General features: G+C 35.2%; 1 protein-coding gene across 9 annotated transcripts in view; it reads left to right on the forward strand.

Moving 5' to 3' along the window:
* The window catches only part of APC (APC regulator of WNT signaling pathway), a 121,338-nt gene that overhangs the window by 14,346 nt on the left and 92,358 nt on the right, over nt 1-14,634 (forward strand). Inside the window, exon 1 of one of the 9 annotated variants that reach the window (XM_063087827.1) lies at nt 12,744-12,785. The exons of 6 other annotated variants lie outside the window; for them this stretch is intronic. The gene's annotated coding sequence lies outside the window, so the exon portion shown is untranslated. Of the gene's footprint in view, nt 1-12,743; nt 12,786-13,319; nt 13,350-14,634 lie in introns of those variants that run through there. 2 more of the 9 variants (XM_063087821.1, XM_063087822.1) reach the window with 2 other exon arrangements.

Below are 14,634 nucleotides of genomic sequence, written 5' to 3' on the forward strand. Positions count from 1 at the left end.
TTTGAAGTTATAGAGGAGTTGAGTAATTTATTGGTAGTCTGTTTTTAGTACAGTAGTATTAAAGTATACTGTTTGATTTTGTGAGTTACATAAATTTCTATGCTATTGTAGTAAAATATATTAAACACTATGTCATATCTATTGTGGTGAAATTCAGATTTTCTTATGTGAGAGGGGAAAACGTAAAGAAAGTAATGATAGTTAAGAAGTCCAAACATCTGATGGTCACATAGGAATAATGTTGACTAATGATTATGTCCTCAGACCTGCCCACAAAGACCATCAAATTCATATGCAGTATGAAGTGCCATAACTGCAGTGAATAACACCATTTCTAGAAGCAATGAATAACACTATTTCTAGAGGAAAATGTGTTCAGCTTTTGAATTTGGAATGTCAGAAACATTTCATCTCTTCTTGTTGCTCTGGAGTAAGAGTTTCCCTCTTTACCTTATCATTACTGCCCCTACCCTGTTCTTCGCCAGGGAATTAAAGTGGTACTTCCCTGCTTCTAGCTACTGGGAAGGCTCTAGTTTTGTGGTGGTCAAAGGTTTAATGGTTAGAAATAAGAATAGAATTTAGATGAAAAAGAGCAGGGTTTCAGGAAGTCAGGGGATAAGGAACTGTCTGGGGAATAGTTTGATCTTTTAATGGCTCCCTATCCCTAATCCTAAAGCAAGCACAAAATGTTTTTAGAGCTTTATGGTCTCTTATTATTAGTAAAGATGGAAAAATAAATAAGAAATGAGCTTGCTATCCTATGCTTGTTCTTTTTTCACTTTTATTTTTTAAGGGATAATCTTCATTCACTCAGATATTTAATTTCTACTAGATAACCAGAACAGTATTTGCATACTTATGAAGATGAAGACAGGCTCCTTGTTCAGAAGCTCACAGTCTAATGGGTGTGAGGGAATAGATATTAGTTGAGTTGATAATTGATGTAAGTATTATGAGAGCATAGAAGGGAAAGCACCTGACTGCTTGGGATAGTTAGAGACAGCTTCACAAAATTGGGTCTTGACATATGAGAGGTAGTTTATTCATAATCCACGAATATTTGAGTACCTGCTTTCGACCAGGCAAAATACAAGAATACTGTTGAGAATACAATGATGACTTACCAAGACAAGAGTCTTGTCCTCAAACAGCTTAGTGAGAAAGACCAATAGATAGGTAAATCCCAAGTATGTGGTAAATGAGATGGCTGGTGAACACAGGGACTTCTGGAAGTATAGTGGGGTAGGGGTAGGGGAAGAGCTAACGCTGGCCAGGGGAGTTAGGGAAGGCTTTTGGGAGATGCCATCTAAACTGGGTCCTAAAAAATGGGTCAGCATTAGCTAGGTGGAAAAGCAGGGCTAAGAACCTTCCAGTAGACGAAATAGTAAGTATAGTAGTTGGTGAGTGCACAGCAATCCAAGTGATTGGAGTGTAGCTGGAGTAGTTGGGTGGCCATGGGCAGAGATGAAGAGGCAGGCGTGAAGGGCCCAGATCATAAAGGACCTTAGATATAGTGCTAATGAGCTTGGAAATTTATTTTGTCACCATGTGAATGCTATAAAAGGTAGAAAATACTAATCTTGAAGGGTCTTTCTAGCAGCTGGCAATTATGGGTTATTTTTTGATATGTATAACTTTGAGCTGTTTTTTTGTTAATTTAAAACTAGTATAGGCAACTGTTAAAAACTTAAAAAGCAAAAAGTGCCACTCAATTCTACTCCCCAGAGGAAACCACTGTTAAGTTTCTTGAGAATTTTAAAAAACATTTCGAGTAGCATATTGTTCTTAATACCAGAATAGTGTTAGAAAAAATTATTTCAATAGAAGGAGGAAAAATGAGCCCTCCTAGCTTCAAGGCCAATAAGATTTTATATAGACTGTTCCTGTAAGATAAATGGTTGACAAATCCAGTCAAGTTGTCTTATTGCTGTATAGGAGACTTTTTTTTTTTCTTTTAAGGAACTTTGTGTTCTCTTTTATAAAAGGACATGTATCAAAAGCATCCCTTTTCTATGGAAGTCCCAAGTGTTTTATTGGGCAAATCTAACTATTTATTGGTTAAATAACAGATCTTCTTTGGGAGAACATTGGGGAAAAGCTTTTATCATATTGTATGAGGTACAATCTGGTGTGGGATGAGGATACTTAATGGTAGCTGGTATCTGTTGAGGAAGATGAAATTTACTCCAATTCTTAAAGCTTACTTTTTGCTTCTACAAAAGCCGTATGTCACTTCAACCTTGGAATACAAGGGCACTTCAAAAAGTTAGTGGAAAAATAGAATTATAAGATAATACAAATATTTCCATGAACTTTTTGCAGATTCCTCATACTGGCAAACTAAGTTTAAAAAGACTTATAAAGTAAATATGAAATTTTAACAGTACTAATCTATATTGAAAGAAGGAATTACATTTATTAGGTTGATTTGATTTACCTTTCTCACTTCCCTCTTACGGTGTAGTATTAAATACTCATTATGAACTCTTATTAGTCAGTTAGTCTGCTAATCCTTAAAATGAATCTATATATTAGGTACTATTAGGGGTGGTCCAAATGACCCAGAGGTTTCTGATTTGATTGACACAGTTCAGTAATAGTGGGTAGATTTTTTTTTTAAATTAATAGTAAGTTTGGACTATTTAGCCTATAATATCTTCAGACATTCGAAAGTGAAATAATTTTACAGTCTACACTTTGCCTCATATGTTTAAAATTCAGCATAAAGCTGAATAAGAAGGGAAGAGTTAAAAATAAAAAGAAAAACTAAAAAGGAAAAGAAAATATTATAGTATTAGGTAATGCTATCTGCAGTTGGTATATAGGGTGTTGAAAAAGTGTTTATATATTTTCATTTAAGGTAGGAATTCAGGGATATTAGCATGAGAATAAAAGTCTTTTGACCCAAAAATTTGGTTTAAAGTTCTAATAAATAAACACCATTATAAGGCTCTATATTTATTCTTTTATGTGCACCAAATTTTTTTAATATCAATTAAAATTGGTGTTTTCCTTATCAATTCTGACTTATTTCAAGGGCTAATCCATGTTTTATAAACTGATGAATGACTCATCAAGTAATCTCGGCATTATATGATATTTTAAATATTAAACTAATGATCATTTTTAATCCTGTTTTCATGGGAGAAAGGTTTTTTCAAAGACTCATTCTATGTGCTCCTCTTTGAATTGACAGTGATATCATAAACATTTGGTGCTGTCTTAATGGCCTTAAGTCACTGAGCTCTTCAGTGTTAAAATGATATCTTTATAAATGCAGTTTATAAGTTTGGATGTAAAACTATATGTTTAGGAGCAATCTTGTAACTGTTTTAGATTTTAAGTAAATATCAAAATTAAAAAATATTCTACGAGACTTTTTAAAAAAAAACAGGCAAGCATAAAATCTTGTTTTAAACATTTCATTAAAAAGAATCAGAATTATTATTATTATTTTGCAAAGGGAAGGTTAGTTTAAAACATTGCATGCCCAGAAACTGGAGGTTTACTAGATTAGAATGTGTTAAGAATTTAGGAAAAAATTTTCCTTACTTATTCACAAATATTTGAATATTTTATTTAATTGTGTAAAATGGTTGCCAAAGGTGGTTTGTTTTTTGTTTTATTAACAACATAGAACTAATAAATAACTGTGTTGTCAAAATTTCCAGAATGACACCAAATAAAATAAAATTCCTTGTAGAGTATATAATTTATTGTTTTTTTTCTACAAGCATATTTTCCAGTTGAAAAAGTTTGGGGCCATTAAATTTAGCCATAAATGAGTAATAGTATGCAAGTAATTCTGTTAATTTTTGTGGATCTTGCTGTAATTATGTGTTCCTTCTTATTTGAAACACTTCTCTTTTTTCATTGCCTATGGGTTGAAGTCTAAATTTTTTAACCTAACAGGTAAGGTTGGAATCTCCTCTCTGAAAAATTGCTAAATATCCTTCAAAGGTAGTTCTGTTGCTGCTTTCTCTCTGAAGTATTTCTTGATTACCTAGCCAGAAACAATCCAATCTGCCATCTAACAGTGCATTACCTTGTATTAAAACTTGTCATAAATGTCTTAGTCTCTTACCAGATTATAAATCGATGTCTTATTCATTGTTATATCATCTACATTCACACATTGAACAGAAAGCACCAAGCAGTATTCTAGATGACAGGGAAACAGCAGTGCAGGAGAATCTAGGTTCCTGTCCTCATGGAATTTATATTTCAATTTGGGAAGCAGAAAATTAAATAAATACAGGCATACCTCATTTTAAAGATCCTTGCTTTATTGTGTTTTGCAGTTATTGTATTTTTTACAAATTGAAGGTTTATGGGAACCCTTCCTTGAGCAAGTCTGTAAGCACTGTTTTTTCAACAGCATGTGTTCACTTCATGTCTCTGTGTAACATTTTGGTAATCTTTCAGTATTTTAAACTTTTTCATTATTAGTATCTCATGGTGATCTGTGATGAGTGATCTTTGATGTTACTAGTGTTAATTGTTTTGGGACAGCATGAACTGCATCCATATAAGATGGTGAACTTAAACAATAAATGTTATGTGTGTTCTGACTGCTCCACAGACTGGCCATTCCCCCATCACTCTTCCTCTCCTCATGCCTCCTTATTCCCTGAGACACAACAATATTGAAATTAGATCAATTAACCCTACAGTGGCCTCTAAGTGGTCAAATGAAAGGAAGTCACATGTCTGTCACTTTAAATCAAAGCTAGAAATGATTAAGCTTAGTAAGAAAGGCATGTCAAAAGCTGAAATAGGCTGAAAGCTAGGCCTCTTGCACCAAGCAGTTAGCCAGCTTGTGAATGAGAAGAAAAAGTTCTTGAAGGAAATTAAAAGTGCTATTCCAATGAACAGGCGATTGATAAGAATGTAAAACAGCTTTATTGCTGATACGGAGAAAGTTTTAGTGGTCTTAATAGAAGAGCAAACCAGCCAGGACAGACATTCCCTTAGGCCAAAGCGTAATCCATACAGAGCAAGGCCATAACTCTCTTGAATTCTATGAAGGCTGAGCGAAGTGAGGAAGCTCCAGAAGAAAAGTTTGAAGCTAGAGGGGGTGGTTCATGAGGTTTAAGGAAAGAAGCCATCTCCATAACATACAGATGCAAGGTGTAGCATCAAGTGCTGGTGTAGAAGCTGTAGCACGTTATACAGAAAGAAGATCTATCAGATCGTTGATGAATAAGCCTACCACTAAACCACAGATTTTCTTTCTTTTCTTTCTTTCTTTTTCTTTTTTTTTTTTTTTTCCTTCATGGCTGGCCAGTACAGGGATCTGAACTCATGACCTTGGTATTATAAGCAGATTTTCAGTGTAGATGAAACAGCCTCTATTGGAAGATGCTGTCTAGGACTTTCAGAGCTAGAGAGAATTTAATGCGTGGCATCAAAGCTTCAAAGGGCAGGCTGATTCTTTTGTTAGGGGCTAGTGTAGCTGGTGATTTTAAGTTGAAACCAATGCTAATTTACCATTTTGAAAATCCAGGGCCCTTAAGAATTATGCTAAATCTACTCTGCTGGTGCTCTGTAAATGGAACAACAAAGCCTGGATGACAGCACATTTGTTTAAAGCATGGTTTTCTAAATATTTTGAGCCCACTGCTGAGACCTGCTCCTCAGGAAGAAAAGATTCCTTCAATATATTACTGCTCATTGACAGTGTACTTGGTCATCCAAGAGCTCTGATGGAGATGAACAGGGAGATGAATGATGTTTTCATGCCTGCTACCACAACACACATTCTGCATCCCATGGATCAAGGAGTCATTTTCAACTTTCAAGTCTTATTATTTGAGAAATACATTTTGTAAGGTTACAGCTGCTGTAGATAGTGATTCCTCTGTTAGATGTGGGCAGAGTAAATTGAAAACCTTCTGGAAAGGATTCACCATTCTAGATTCTATTAAGAATGTTTGTGATTCATGAGAGGAGGTCAAAATATCAACATTAACAATAGTTTGGAAGAAGTTTGATTCCAACCCTCATGGATGACTTTGAGAGGTTCAAGACTAGTAGAAGAAGTAACTGCAGATGTGGCAGAAATAGCAAGAGAACTAGAATTAGAAGTGGAGCCTGAAAATGTGACTGAATTGCTGCACTCTCATGATAAAACTTTAATGGATGAAGAGTTGCTTCTTATGGTTAAGCAAAGAAAGTGATTTCTTGAGATAGAATCTACTCCTGGTGAAGATGCTGTGAGCATTGTTGAAATGACAACAAAGGACTTGGAGTATTACATAAACTAGTTGATAAAGCAGTGGCAGGGTTTGAGAGGATTGACTCCAATTTTGAAAGCATTTTACCCACAGTAGAACTTATTTCAAACAGCAGCACATGCTACAAAGAAATCTTTTGCAAATGGAAGAGTCAATCGATGCAGCAAAACTTCATTGTTGTCTTATTTTAAGAAAGTGCCACAGCCACTCCAACCTTCAGGAACCACCATCCTGATCAGTCAGCAGCAGTCAACATCGAGGTAAAACCCTCCACCAGCAAAAAGGTTACAGCTCACTGAAGGCTCAGATGTTCATTAGGTTTTTTTTAGCAATAAAGTATTTTTTAAATTAAGGTATGTACTTTTTTTATATAGACATAATGCTGTTGCGCACTTAATACACTACAGTGTAGTGTAAACATGACTTTTATATGCACTGGGAAACCAAAAAAATTCTTGTGACTTGTTTTATTCCAGTGGTCTGGAACCAAACCCGCAAATATCTCTGAGGTATGCCTGTTACGTAGATGCACAGAACTTTTCAGACCTCAGATGCTTTGAATACTACACATCATAATGTGTTAGAAAGTTTGAGGATGGTACCAGCATTGATAAGGTGATAGTCAAAGGTCTCTTTGAAGATGTGACATTTATTCTGAGACCTGAAGGAACAGGTCTTCATTTGAAGATTTGGGAACAGAGTTTTTGAGACTGAAGGAAAGGCAGTGATAAGCCATAAAAGATAGGGGAGGGGAAGGGGAACGGGGAGGTGGTGAGAGCGGGAGCTAGATTATGCAGAGTTGTAAACCAAGGTAAGGAATTTGAAAGTTATTCTGATTTCATTGGGAAGCCAGTGAATGGTTTTAAGTTTTTAAGGGTTCATGTAGGTTCCCCCCAGGATAATCTCTCTGTTTTAAGGTTGGCTAATTAATAATTTTAGTTACCTCTGCCAAGTTCCTTTTACCATGTAATGCAGTATATTTACTAGAGTAACACCAGTGAGCAAGTCATGGGGGGCCAAAATACTGCCTAATTTTGCATAAATTGCTTTTATTTAACCTAATACCTAGTTAAATACTCTACAAGGGCAGTGAAGCAGAATTAACTCAGACAAGGTGGCCATTGTTGAGTCATCACAGTTTTTCTGATTTCTTTTGCCTTTACTGATGTGCTATCTACCGGATATTACCTTGTATTTTCCACACCGCCATAATATAACTCCAAACTCTGTTTCTCTTTAGTCATTTAACTAAACTAACACAAAGGTGTCTCTTGCATTTAAAGAAATTTTGTTCTAGATATCTTCCTAGAGAGCTCTGTGATTACTCACCAATAAAAATATGTGGGTAAAGGGGATTCATTGTGCATTCCAATGGATATTTTCAAAGCTGCTTCAGATTTGTCATTTTCCCTTACTCTGATTATTTTTAAAAAATGAATTCAATAAATATTTATTGAGTACCTACTACTACAGAGCCAGGTAGTGCAGTGAGCATCAGGATGATAACTGAACAAGTAACTTTTTATGAAGGATTAAATTATGAAAGAGAAGTACAGGCTACTCTAGGTGGTAACTATAGGTGAATCTAATTTTGTGTAGGGAAGTGCTCACAAGGCCTGGAGAGACAGGCAATATAATCATCATTGGCATGGGAGTCTGACTGCCACTTCATTGTGTGTAGACTTGGATAAGTTTTTAAATTTCTTTGAGCCTCAGTTCTCTATGTGTGTGAATAGTGATATTTTTATCTCTGCAGAAGTTTTGTTAGAATTAGATGAGATTGTATATATAAGAACGCCAAACATAATGTCTGCCTCTGATTTCAAAGCAGATTTATCATGAAACTAATGAAGCCTAGTGAACCTAATTGCATAGCCCTTTCCAATGCCTTTGCAACAGCCTTAGCAATTTTTAATTAATTTGTATTTTTCTTAAGGAATCTCCCCCACCACCCTCATTTGTATATGCTCCTGGCCTCCACAAAATCTGAATCTACCTTTGGCCTCAGGTTAAGTGAGAAATATATGTTAATTTATCTCTCCTTCAAATGCCATGACTTCAGTTCCAACCTAGAAGTACTGAACTTTTGGGGGGGTGGGGGGGAACTATAGAAATTATGTCTATTAGGTTGTGGGAATTTTATAAAATTCAGAAAAACTAAAATTCTCTTAATTCCGTGCCCAGAGATGAACACTTGATATTTGGTTATCTCTTTCTGGCCTTCTCTGTTACATATATAATTTGTTTTAAAAAAAAAAAAAAAAAAAAAAAAACTAGTTGGTATCATATTAGTATCATATTGGACATACAATATTCTGCATTTTCACCTAATATCACATGAGTTATGTAATATAGTTGTATATTATATAGTTATCATCTACAACATAATTTTAATTATCTTGCAAATGTGCCAAAAGTAATTAAAAGCTGCTGTTAGCAATCATTGAGGTCCTTTCTAACATTTCAGTAGTGTAAGTAATGCTCCATATCTTTGAATTATAAGTCTTTGTGCATGTATCTGATTGTACATTGGGTGATTTCTTTTAACTGAGCTTGCTTGGGTATAAGCATTTTAAACATTTTAAAGATTTTTGAAAGATAGTACCTATTTTCATGTATTCTCACTGACCCTACAATTTTATTTTAGCGTATCATTTCCTATTTAATAGGTGAAAATGGTACTCTTATTTCGATATCTATTTCTTTGATTCCTTAATGTGGTAAAACATTTTTTCTGTGTATTTATTAGTCGAACATATTTTTTCTCCTGTCACTGCCAATACACCTAGAAGATGCCTACAAAGCTTTTTGACAGGAAGAAGTTTTTTCCTCCTGTAAGCAGGGTCTGAGGCTGTATAGCCCTCTAAATTAAAAGGCATTTCAAAATGTTCTCCCTATTGTAGTGTACTGGGAGCTTTGACAGCAGAATCTAGAACATTGCTTGGTCCTTCTTGTCCCTGGCAGAACATACTGATGTTAAAGAGCCACAAAAAAAGATTACATTGTGTGATGATAAATATAGTAATTATCCTGATTTGAGGATCAGGTATTGCACACAGGTATTGATATTCAACACTGTACCCCATAGATATGTATAATCAATTATGTTTCAATTAAAAATAAATGAGTAAGTCTCCCCCAAAATAGTCATTTTAAAAATTAAAAAGAAAAAAAAAAAAGATTCTCCCTTAGAATCTCCAGAAAGGAGTGCAGCCCTGCAGAAACTTGATGCTTAGCCCAGTGAGACCCATTTTGGACTTTTGAACTACAGAACTATAAGATATTAAATTTGTGTTGTTTTAAGCCACTAAATTTGTGATGATTTGTTGTGGCAGCCGTAGGAAACTTAATATACCTAGGAAGCGTTTTAGTTTAGTAAGACTAATTAACATGCCCTTCAGTGTACTCCATGACTAAAGTCCAAACTATCTCAGTTCCACTGTCAGCAATAGAAAGCTGTAGAATCTTCTTGAGCAGAAGCATAAATAACTATTTTGATGTTTACTGATTAGAGAGGAGAGAAATTGGAGGGAGAAAAATGAATTAAGATTCTGTTATTGGTGCTAGGAATAGCACCACTTCTTTTGAGACTTTAGCCTCTTAAGGTAACACAGGACACACAGATATGTGTGGCTTGTAGAAGACTGTGATTGTATCTTCCACTTAATTTCACTAAAACTATCACTAAAAGTATCATTGCCATTGCAACATTTCACCTCCTTCCCATATCTCATGAAAAATATGGAAAAGTCTTCACAACCAGTTTGACCTTGGAAAACTAACATTTTATTATCTTCTTAAGCTTTCCCATTATACCATAACCAAGTATAAATCCAAAGATTAGAAAGGTTCCTAAATTAATTTGAGCTTTACTTGATGACTTAGCACCTGTAGAAGTTAAATTTACGCTAGCAACTGCTTTTTCAGTGCATAATTATTATTTTTAAAGAAGAAAAACTTGTTGAACTCTTTATGGAAATAAATCTGTGTCTGAGGTCTTCAGTAAAGAGAAAGAGTTAAGTTTATTTATAAAGCACAAAAGTCAATTAAGGCAACTGAAAGCACTATTTTTAACTCATTTTACAGTAGTTAATATTGTTGCCAATGTTCTTATTTTTTTAAACCACAAGTCTAAAATTAGGCCAAATGTGTCTATGTAAAAATGGAACACAAGATTTAACACATTAAGAATCCTTTTCCAATTTGGTTATTCTTTTTTTTCTTCTTTAGCTGCAGAAGGTTCAGAAGGGTTTTTGTTTTTGTTTTTGTTTTAAAGGTGAATTATGTGTTCACGTATATAACATTCACTTATGAAACCATTTACTAGAAACAGTGAAGCTGGTCATAATGGACACTGATATTTGAAATCAGGGTTATGTTTGTCAGTGCAGTCTTCAGACAGCCTTATACAATTTATTTCTGTATTTCATTTTGATCAGAAAATATATTTAGTGCATATATATGTGCGTGTTGTAAATGATAACATATTTGATTAAATAAGGATGGCACAAGCTTTATTCTGAGATATGTTCAAATCTGGTTACAAGTTAATGCTTCAGTGATCTCCATGGTTTCAAATTTGGCCCAATATATTCTGATCATATATATTTTTAATTATAGCTTTTAAAGTAGATAAATATATTTTAAAAATAAAATTCACATCAAATTTTTATAGAATCCCTGAGGAAACTGCTTTGAAACATCTTACTGAATTTAATTGGCAACATGGTACATAAAATGTAAACCTTTCAGATTGGCTTGCTGTTAGATTTGAAGCATAGTGATTTTGAATATGTTCGTAGCTTTCTTTAAAATCTTGTCATTTGAGTCTGACTAATTTCTACAATACGTGTAGTAAAAATTTAGACAAATACTTTGGCTACAAACTGGTTTACTAAATAATGGCTTGAATCACAGTCTGAGTCAAGAGTGTAGACTGACAATTGTTTCTTAGAGTACTAAGAAGTTATTTTGAGAAGCTTTTAAAATGTATTCTTTGTTTTGAAAGATACTTTTTCTGGAAGTTCTAGGCCTTATGAGAAATTATTCTGAATTTGACACAATCAGTGACTATATAAATAATTAAGTCCTGTGCAATGAATCATGCACTTTTCAGTAAGATGATCTTGAAAGATTGGTTCATGTGTTTCCTTTACTTCAAATATGAGGAGAAGTTGTTTCTAGATATATTTAAACTTTATATATATATTTTTTTTTTTTTTTTAATTACAGTAATATGTGATCAGTGTGGAAGTCATTCATTTGTTCATTCAAGAGATATTTAGGGCATATTTGCTGTATATCAGGCATTATAACACAGAGGCTAATAAAGCGGGAAAAAATCCAAAAGCACAAAAAGAAAAAAGGAGAAATCACCCCATAGTCTCACCTTCCAAGGATAACCTCTATGAACATTTGGTGTGTCTATTATTTTTCTAATATATACAATTTTTAGTAGTATGGAATTACCTCCAATATGCTATTTATTAGTTTGCTTCTTTTCATATTATTAATTTGAAATATTAAGAAAAGATTACAGTTAATATACTCTATTTAAAAAACTGAATCTCAGTGTCCTTTTAAATAGGTAATGGAAACTGTTTTCCCCCATGTAAACCAGAGCTTAAATCTAACTTTAAATTCTTGGCAATTTGGATTTTTGTGCTTCTAACCCATAAAAGTGGTTATTTAAGCTTCACTTAGTTATATTTAAATGGAACATAGAATTTGCGTTAAAATATGACATTCAAGCCTCAGATTAGTAGTAGCTAGCAGTACGTAGTATGTGTCAGGGACTGCTGTAAATACTTCTTGTATATTCACATCTCTATTCTAAACTTCTGTTCCCATATCATAGAGGAGGAAATTGAAGTACTGAGAGATTAAACGCCTGGAGATACACAGCTAGAGTGGCCAGAAGCAAAGATTCTACCCAGGCCATGAAACTCCAGGGCTCTGATCTCAACCACTATGTTGTGCTGCCATCATAGCTTTTCTGATAACTGAATTTTTAATTCAGACGTAATTCGAGTGTTTTACCTAACAAGTCAGTGATTTGTAGTGTAAAATTATTTGTTGTAATACATTTAATAGAATTGTTTCTCTTTGCTGCAAACGTGTAAATCATAGCGAATGATATATAATTTATTACTACTCTTCCTACTTCCAGCATCTCATGCTAATCTCTCCACCCTGTGGACCTCCCCCACTCCAGCCTATCATGCAGGTCAGCTACCATCAGCTTCCATGCGTGCCTTATAGGGGCAGTGAGGTCGTACCCTTGAGGCTCGGTGCGGGGCTAGGTCTCAGTCAGTCTGTGTGGCGGGGCGGGGTGGGGCTCTGTGCCCTGCTGCAGAGTGCGGGTCAGGAAGCAGAGCGGGAAGCAGCTGTGTAATCCGCTGGATGCGGACCAGGGCGCTCCCGGTTCCCGTCGGTAACCAGCCCATTGGCTGGGCGCAGGCACACGTGACCGACATGTGGCTGTATTGGCGCAGCCTGCCGGGGTGTCACTGGAGACGGAATGGAGCTGCTGCTGGGCTCGGAAATGGGGTAGGTGTCGGAGCCACTGTAGCCAGGCTTGCTGCGGGGGAAGGGGGAGACGATTTTTTCCTCACACTGTCTGAAACCAGTGGCCTTTCCTTGGCATGGGGTCCACTGCCACTGCCACATGCCAAGCGAGGCAGGGGCGTCGACCCCCCTCCCCCCACCACTGCAGCTCAGGAGATGGATTTCCTGTGCTTCTGATCCATGGTTTTTGACAGAAGAGGAAGAAGGGGGAGGGGTAGAAGTGTTAAGGGGAGACTGCTGAGAAAGAGCTGTTTTCGAAGCTGGAAGGGGGTTTCGTTTTTATAATGCCTATTGTCAGAGTAGAGTGGAATAACAGTATCTAAGGAAACGGGTAGAGGACAACAAAGAATGGAGCATATTCATGTCGGGGAGAAAAAGCTTTAGCCCATTGAAAGGCTTCTTTTCTCTTGGCCACAAGGACACATGCAGTGGTAGCCAAGAGAGAGAGGATACAAAGCTGCTGATGATGGCTGATGTGAATCTAGTGCAAAGGAGGAAGAGGAGGAGGCAGGTACTGCAGAGCTTGAGCCCTGTTTTTGGTTGACTGTGAGTATTGGTCACCAGTAGTGTGCCTGCTTTTGTAAAACACCCAGATGAAGTCCCGGTGAATAGGGTGGCAAAAGGATACCAGTGTCTTTGTTACAAAACGCAGTGGTAGTGGCTTTTTGTGGATGACTGCAGCAGTGCTTTTCTCCCTGTTAGGCTGAAAAGACAACTGCAGAGGAATAAGAAATCTTGCAGCAAATGCTGTGGGTAAGAAGTCCATTTATAAAAAGCCATAATATGTAATTGCAGCCTGAAGAGGAGAAAAAAAATTCTTTTTTAAAGTAGGAAAAATATCAGGCTATGAATGTTTTGACAGTGGAATGTATCAGACACTTGGATTCTGCATCACAAAAGAGATGTTCACATTCTTTGATTTAACATATACCCTGTAGGAAATCTTTTTTTTCCCCTCCAAAAACTCACATCTTTAACTTTTATTTTTTATTATTACAATATTTGTTATTACAAATCGTGATTTTCTTTATGCCCTTTACCTGACATATCACTCCCCAAACCCCCTCGCTTACTCCCCCTCATCTCTATATCCTTAGGTTTGTTCTCTTCTTCTGAAAGTTCAGTATATTGTTGTGGTCTTTTCCCTATAAGAAATCATAATAACTTATGTATGAAACAGTTGATCTTTTCCTTTGTTAGTGTAACTTTTATGCTATGCTAACATTAATTAGGTCATTCAAGAGCAAATCACTTTGTATTGTAAATTACTTCATGCAAAATTGTGATAAAATTTTCATAAGCCTAATATTTAAGATCTATATTAAGTAATTTGATATTCTTCTTTGATCAATTTTAGATATCATTGAATAAAGTCTATAGACAAATATTTTAAATTAAAGCACGTTGGCTTTTATTTTAGATGTATTTCTGTTTAGTGAATGAATACTCATGAGATGTGCACTTCATATAATATGTTTTACATTGCACTTATTTTTTTCTTTTACTTAAATGTCTAAAAATGTATGTTTTCAGATTGAATATAGTTTTAAATGACTTATCTTTGTGCATATTTATGGTACTAGCCTGCCACACCTCTCCACTCTCTGAATGATGATTGTAGTGGCTTTGTAAAGACCTCCAAGATCAGTGACAGTGCCTCTTAAAATAGTGTTAATGTAACAGAAAGTCTTAAGAGAACTTATCATTTTGTTTCAGTAATTTTATCAAGATTATAAGGAATTGGACTTGAATAAATAAGACTATATAAATTGTTCATTGACAAGTTAAAACAATTTTATTCTTTAAAAATTACTTCTGTTTTAAAAATTAC

The sequence above is a fragment of the Cynocephalus volans genome, chromosome 2 (genome assembly GCF_027409185.1).
Source record: "Cynocephalus volans isolate mCynVol1 chromosome 2, mCynVol1.pri, whole genome shotgun sequence".
NCBI classification, from domain to species: Eukaryota; Metazoa; Chordata; class Mammalia; order Dermoptera; family Cynocephalidae; genus Cynocephalus; species Cynocephalus volans.